Raw genomic sequence first — 7,389 nt, forward strand, 5'->3', positions numbered from 1 at the left:
GCTTTTCTTGGCAAGCTTTTTCATCTCCCTCCTCATTCTGCTGGAATGTCTGGGCCATACATTTTTCTTCTTCAAGAGAGACAGCTTTTACCTTGACAGCAGAGTGTTCAATTTTTTTAGACTAAAATCTCTAAGAAGCAGAATTGCAAGAGGAATAAGACTTGAGTTTTTACACTCTCTTCAGGGTATACATGAATAAAGTTAGGCCACACCATATGAACATAGTCCCTTCAATTTTGTTACTCCTCCCTGATTTGACTAAAATGCTCTGAGAACAATGTAACTAAAAGGAGAAAAATGGCACACTTCAGTGTATCTATGCCAATTTACAGTAATGTTCCTCTTAGCACTTTCAAATCCACATCTTGCTTTTATTCTCATATAGTATTCAATAAAGACAAAAACAAGCAGCTTTTTCCTCTAGATAAATCTTGTATTTCGGAGCTATTTGAGCATGCAAAAGTTGTCAACAGGTTGCATAACTACTGCTTTCAGGTTTGTCCTTCCATAGGTCTTATATTTTAAAACCCCCAGTAATTTCCTACGTTAGTTCATTACAGATATAAAGTCTTGATTATAAACATTACTCTAACTGCATGCTGTGTTCTCTTTTTATAGGGATAAGAATAATTCCCTTATTCAGTCCTCAAAAAAAATCCTGAAGGTGTTGAAAAGAAAAGCCCTGGCATATTCCAGCTAGAATAGAGAAATACTTGCCTTGTGACTGTACAAGAAATCTACCTAAAGCAGTAGAAAATGATGAACAATGTTAGGATCCACAACTGTGTTAATATTTTTAAAGACCTAGTATCTATTTGTGCCTTGTACCTTACTTTATGAAGATTACTCTGTATTGTGGCAGGTCTATTCTTTTCTGAATACTTATTAAGCAATGTTATAGTAATTGAATCAAAGGTGTCTGCTCACATCTATTAAACTGGCTACTGCCAATAAAAAGTTTTATTCAAGTTAAAGAGAACAATGAGGGGATTAGATGCAGTTGTTCAGCTACAAATTTATATCTTTCTTTAAAAATATCAAATTTTTGAGGAATCCATGTTGCTGAACAGATTTAGTTAGTTAGGTAGTTGACAGTTAACTTGGTTTTCCTATTTAAGGTGGTATATGTAGGGGGATACAATATAAGAAAATAAAGGTAGTATAGAAAGTAATCTTACCCCATTAAGGAGTTGCAGCTGAGCCAATTATTAGAGATTGGGAGCAGGCCTGACTTTAACAGGCCACAGCTGTAGCCAATAAGAAGAATGTTATAAAAGAGTGAATTGGCTCATTGAGGGGAACTGGAATCAGTTGGTAACTGTGAGGACTAGGAAGAGTCAGTGCCTAGAGGTGATGCCTACACCTACAAGAAACATCAAGGAGGTATGAAACTCTAGCAATATGGAACCTTTGCAATATAATGATGATAGAACTCTTGCAATATAACAACAACAGGTATAAGGCTTTTTTCCTCAAAGAATATATAATAGCTATATGGTATTTGCAATCATGAGGGTTAGTGAAATAGAAACAGGGAGCAATGTGAAGATAATTTTATGTTTCTTCTGCCTTCAGAGTTTTAGCCTTTTAATTTCAAATCAAGTTTTATGCTTTGCTTTCAGAAAAGGGCATATGGGATAGATGTTTAGATAAACTTTCCAAGTGTGAGTGTAGCTAGGTGCTGGAAGGGGTCAGTCAGGGAAGTGCTATGGAATCAGGGAATCCTTTTTTGTTAGATGTAGAGGAGTAGTTTTCCCTATGATACTAAAAGAAATTTTGTTTACAGCTCTGTTATCTTTTATTTTAATAAGATACAAATTACATTGTTATTAGGGGTTGATGTGTAAAAGTAAGTGCTCATCATAATTAAGAATTGTTCTAATAAATGTTCAGTTAGGTAGCTTGCATGAAAAGATGACAAGCTAGAGTGTCATCTGCTGTGATGAATTCAGTTGGATATGCTCTTCTTGTTTGATATTATTTAAAGGTGTGTTTAATCTCTGTGTCATGTTATTTGAGGCTAGATTAATCCCAGGCTTTTAAAGAAAGCAGATTCTGTAGATTTAAGGATTAACCAATAGTTGGATGAACTGGCCATAAAAACATGTGTTCCTTAGTCAGGTCTGGAAAACAAAGCAGTTCAGTAGTGTTGACTAACCCCTTATTTTAATTTAGGACGGTATCCCAGGGATCTTGCTGGTAGCCTAATACTATTGGAATAGCTAAGGAACTGAGGAATAAGCAGAAGCTAAGGTAGGAGTTACTTCAATATTGCTTTAAAAAAAAAAAATCTAGATTATGTATTAATCATTTTAAACCAGAGCAGAAATTTTCTTAGACAAAGACTTACAGTTTACATGCTTTTGCATGCACAAGTGATGATTTCAGAAGTAATGATTATTTTTGAGAGTGTCACATCAGAACAGTTCTGCACATCTCTTCTATCACATTGTTGGTTGCCCTTGTAAGACATAAATACAATCTAAAATACGTACTGGGAAAACATCTCAGTGAAGTTTTAGCCCAGGACAAGGAAAGGAAAGACAGTTCTCAAAAAGAGAAAAGAGATGAAAATCCAACTTCAAGGTGTTTTCATTATCTGCATAAATGTTCAAGCTTTTCCAGTGCTGAAGTACTTTTCACTTTGAAAGTGCTTTCCAAACACTCACCCATAGCTGTTTACTTAAAGACTTCTGTTAAGAGGGTAAAAGGAATGTACTGAAAATGTCTGTCTCTGGAGGCTGACAAGCCTTATAGTACAAAAGATTCTAAGTTTTCCTCTTCCCTATTGTTTGACTCTTAAGCAGTCATATTTAAACTCATGAAGGAGACATCAAAACATGTTGTTCCGAATTATACCAGCACATCATAAAATTGTAACCTGATTTTCCTATTTAGCAAATGATAGTGTGATTTTAAATCAATCCCAAAAATTGTCTGTAATTCTGTCTCCAAAGACTCTTATGAAGTGACTTAATTATCGGCCTTATATACATTTTATTAATTTTCAGTGTTGACACTACCTGGTTGTACATTATTTTCCAAAGTAAAGAGTCTTTTTATTATGCTTTAGTTTTAAAATGTCATCAAAACATAATTATATAGAAATAGTGATTAAATTAAAAAGTGTATTAGGAGGCTATTCAGCTACTTCATACTGTAGTTCAGAGCAATTCAGGTTTGGTTATATTTTGCTTATGTTTTAATTTTTTTCAAAATCAAATCCTAAGTACATCTACTTCTAGTCCTCGAACATAACTCTATAATCAAAAAATATAACACAACAACCCATAAAAGAAACAGGCTCCAACAAACCAGTAATTAGACAAAGAACAAAAATGCTTTTATTTGCTTTTCAGACCCTTTAGACAATTCAGGTTATGTGTGAAATATTGAAAAATTACAGCAAAACATTTTAGATTTCTCAGACCTGAGAAATATATTCCTTAAACCTTGGTTTTCCAACAGACCTTTGCCTGGAAGGCTCGTTTTATACATGACCTGTTTAATCAAAGTGGTCAAGATCACCCACTGGCAGTGTGATGTTCAGCCTTCTCCCAGCTGTACCACAGCAGTTCCACATGACATCCCTCCCCACTTTCAGCTTTCAAGCCCATCAGGCATGTTTTGAGCAAGCTGTGCAGCCCATGAGGCCAGAACTGAGAGGCAGTGTAGTGACTCTGCATGGGGCAGGACACAAAGAACTCATCAGACTCATGCCAGCTGCAATGCAGATGTTCTGTGTGGCCTCCTTCACTCCATTTATTCAGGCCACCTGGCTTTGTAAGATGCAAAAATGGTTAAATCTAATTTCCAGCTTTACTTTCAGAAATACCATGTTGAATAGGTTGTCAAAAGTCAATGCTTAAAAGATGTAATGTACTTAAAGGTATTTCTGAGGTAACTTCTGTGCCACAGTGGTTGCTGTTATCTTGCTCTGCAGCAATCATGCTGAGGCAGCTGGACTTGTGAGAGAAGCTGTACTGTTATAATCAGATCGAGATGCTAAGTATACTGTTATCTTTTCCTGCCTATCCATAAGAACAACAAAATAGCATGTTTCGCATCTTCACTAATTTCTCATATACATTCACAATATGTGGAGTGCCCTGGGTGACACATTTCTGAGCTGGTTCATTGTATATTCTGGCAGCACAAGAGAATGCAACAAACTGTTATATACTCTGGCATATATAATAATGTCTGGCCTTGATGGGGTTAGTTAAACCTATGGGTGGCTTGAGAGGCACTGTTGAGCATTTAGTCAACATTTCTGTGAAATGTGGTTGTCTTAAAACTCTCCTTTCTAACGGAAGAGCTCTGGTAAACTAATATCCATCAGTACAAAGCCTTTTGATAGGGGAAAAAATCGAGTTCTTGTTCCCTTGTGCCTAAAACATCCACATATCCTCTGAACTCAGTGGAGGAGGCCATGATGTGGTTTAAGTTTTATGTTTGCATGGATGTTAACTGTTCTGAAATGAACAAAAATGTAATGACAAGAATGTCTGAAATGATTGGCACCTGGAAAAATTGGTGCAAAGCTACAGAGCTTGTTTGTCAAGCCTGCTGGTGGCAGGCACCCCAACTGCACCAGCACAGACTAAATCATCTACAGGACAGCACAAATAGCTGTGGCTACCTGAGAGCATTACATCCTTGTGTAATGGACACAATACAAGTGACAAAATTTGTTTGTAGGAGACTTTCATTTGTTTCCATGCTGCAAAGGAGCATCAGAGGACCACTGAACCTAGAAGATACTGAGATAGTAATGTGAAAAGTTGAAGTGGTTTGCTTCTGCAAGGCAACTACTTTGCCAAAGAAAGAGAGGATGTTCCTTATATGTGCAGTGAAAAGGAAGAAAGGCAGCCAAAGATAAGAAGACAGAATCAAACACAGTTTAGGGGGTAAATTGGAAGATGAGTGTTTATGGAATGAGGAGTCTAATTGTATTTTTCTATTGCATCTTCCTAAAGTGAGTTTATTTGAAACTAACACTGCTTCTGAGAAGCAATTATATAAAAAACAGTTCTTGGGGGTGAGTGTCATGAATTCTTGGGTGACCTTGGCTTTTTTCACATTTGGACTGAATTGGGTCCACTTATGGTATAGAACTGGAGAAAAAAATAAGCACACCACTAGTCTTGGATACTGGCATAATAAGGCCAGGCTAAAGTGAAAAGGGAACATGGCAATGAAATTACTTAGTTTACACAGAAGAAGAGGAAAGATCTTGTGACATGACATTTCAATTCTACATTTGGGGTTTACTGAAACAGAATCTAGAACAATTAACTTCAAAAACAAACAAAATGCAGAATGTTAAATATCACAATTAAAAACAATTGTAAATGCTTCCCTTCCCTATGCAAAATGCCCTTACAGAATGATTCTTTCCTTCATATTTGTTGCTTTCTTCAAACAACTCCATGGCTGGCTTGCAAGCATCATACATTCCCACTGCATAGGCTGCTATTTAGGATACATCCTGATCTTACTCCGGAGCTCTGGCTGAGGAATTGATCTTTCTGTTCAGCCGTAGCCTCCTGTTGCAGTGTGATGCAATATCCTCTTTCAGCTATCCCAGTCCCTCCCAGGTGTGCCAATACTTTCTCCCTTCCCCTGCCTCCTGCTGAGAGCTGTCTGTCAATCTCAGTAGACCAGCAAGGCCATCGTCTCATTGGCAAAGTTCAAAAGATGCTTCTCAGCCTTGGGGTCATTGGGCTACTGAGGTGCCACTTCTCTCCTGAGACTTGTTCCAAGTGCCAGCTGCAGCATACAGCCAGCCAGGGCTGTCTCTGAGGTGAAAACACCACAGTTGCTGCCTCTGGTCAAGCAGCAAGGGCCAGTAGAGCCCAGGCACGTTCCACCCAGTAATATTGGGATCATATTCCAATAGCCTCCAAACTGGTATACTTACCTCTTGCTCTCCTTCTTCCCACCTCCTTCTTATGGGAGCTCTTCTGACCTGGTGCTAAGGGAGGAGGACACAGGCCTGGTGTGGGGCAGATGTTCCCATACATGCAACAGTTGGTGAGGAATTGGGATACCCTCATTGCAGACATCATTTGAGCCAGCAGGGAGTGGCTAGGACAGTCAATGACACTGGTATTCTCATATTCTTTTGTCATGGTTTGAGGCTGGTGCAATGCCAGTGCCCCCATGAAAATATATGCTCCCAGGTGTCTGCTGGGAGATGTGACCAGGAATAAGCAAAGCAGGCTCCCACTTAGAAATAAAACTTTATTAACTAAACTACAACTCTAAGTAACAAGAAACACACAGGGAAAATGAAAACTTTCCAAAAACATTTCTTCCTCCCCCCACCAAATTTTCAGTCTGTCCTCCAAAATCACCGACTCTCAGTCTATCAGCACCCTTTAGGTAATCAATTTTCAGTTCATCAAGAGGAGAGGAGTCCTTCTTGTGCCATAGGTTTCCCCTGGAAACTGTTGGAGCCTTGTGTGCTTCCGTGTCACTTGTGGCACCACCCGGAGTACATCTGCCATTGTGACCTCTTCCTTTCATGTCCAGTGCTCTCACCACTGAACAGAGACCAGAGCTGCTTCTAGGGTTGTCTTTTTAAGGATGCTTTGTCTCATTCCAAAAAGAGCACAGTCTCACCTTTGGGACACCTGTCCCCCCCAAATTTCACCCCCTGGGGCTGAGGGGTACCAACACTGAACCCTCTTGGCTCTGAGCCATTGCCTCCCCCTGCATGCAGTCTCTGTGTCACAGGGAACATGGTTCTGTCCATGGCTATAACAAGAAGAGTCCAGCTAAGCCACTCTATCATCTCTTCCCACCTAAGATTCTTCTCTACTCTCCCGACATCTTTCACTTGCACAAACCTTCACACCTGCACATTTCCTTCTTCCATTTCATCTCTCTCTTCTAGGAAAGGTTAATGTTCTGCAAAGTTTTCATTGTCCTAAAAAAGGGTTAAAAACTCAGGCTCTGCCCGCCCAAAGCTCCCAGAAGTGGCCGGACACCTTCTTGTGGTACCCCCCCCCCCCCTGCTTCTTCTCCTTCTTGGCCGTGCTGCTGGCACATGTTATCAAGTTTCAAGGTAGCACAGGCACAGGCTGTACTCCCTCTCTGTGCTGGGGGGGCCGCCTGATGCCTCCTGGTGCTTCTCCCACCCTTCTATCCTTGGAGGCCTCTTCACCTCCCATCTCTGTCCAAGGCCCAGCCTACCTCACCCAGCAGCATGGCTTCCCCTCCCCTGCCCAGCCAGCAGCTGCTGGACAGGGGAGAGATCCGAACTCTTTCCCCACCGGAACCCAAGAGATCTTCTCCCAGGAGTGCTCTGCTTTTTAACCCCTGTGTTCTCAGAGGCATATCCAGTGTCCCCAGTAGCCACACCAGGTGCCAATATTAAAATCT

The sequence above is a fragment of the Agelaius phoeniceus genome, chromosome 5 (assembly GCF_051311805.1).
Source record: "Agelaius phoeniceus isolate bAgePho1 chromosome 5, bAgePho1.hap1, whole genome shotgun sequence".
Classification (NCBI taxonomy): domain Eukaryota; kingdom Metazoa; phylum Chordata; class Aves; order Passeriformes; family Icteridae; genus Agelaius; species Agelaius phoeniceus.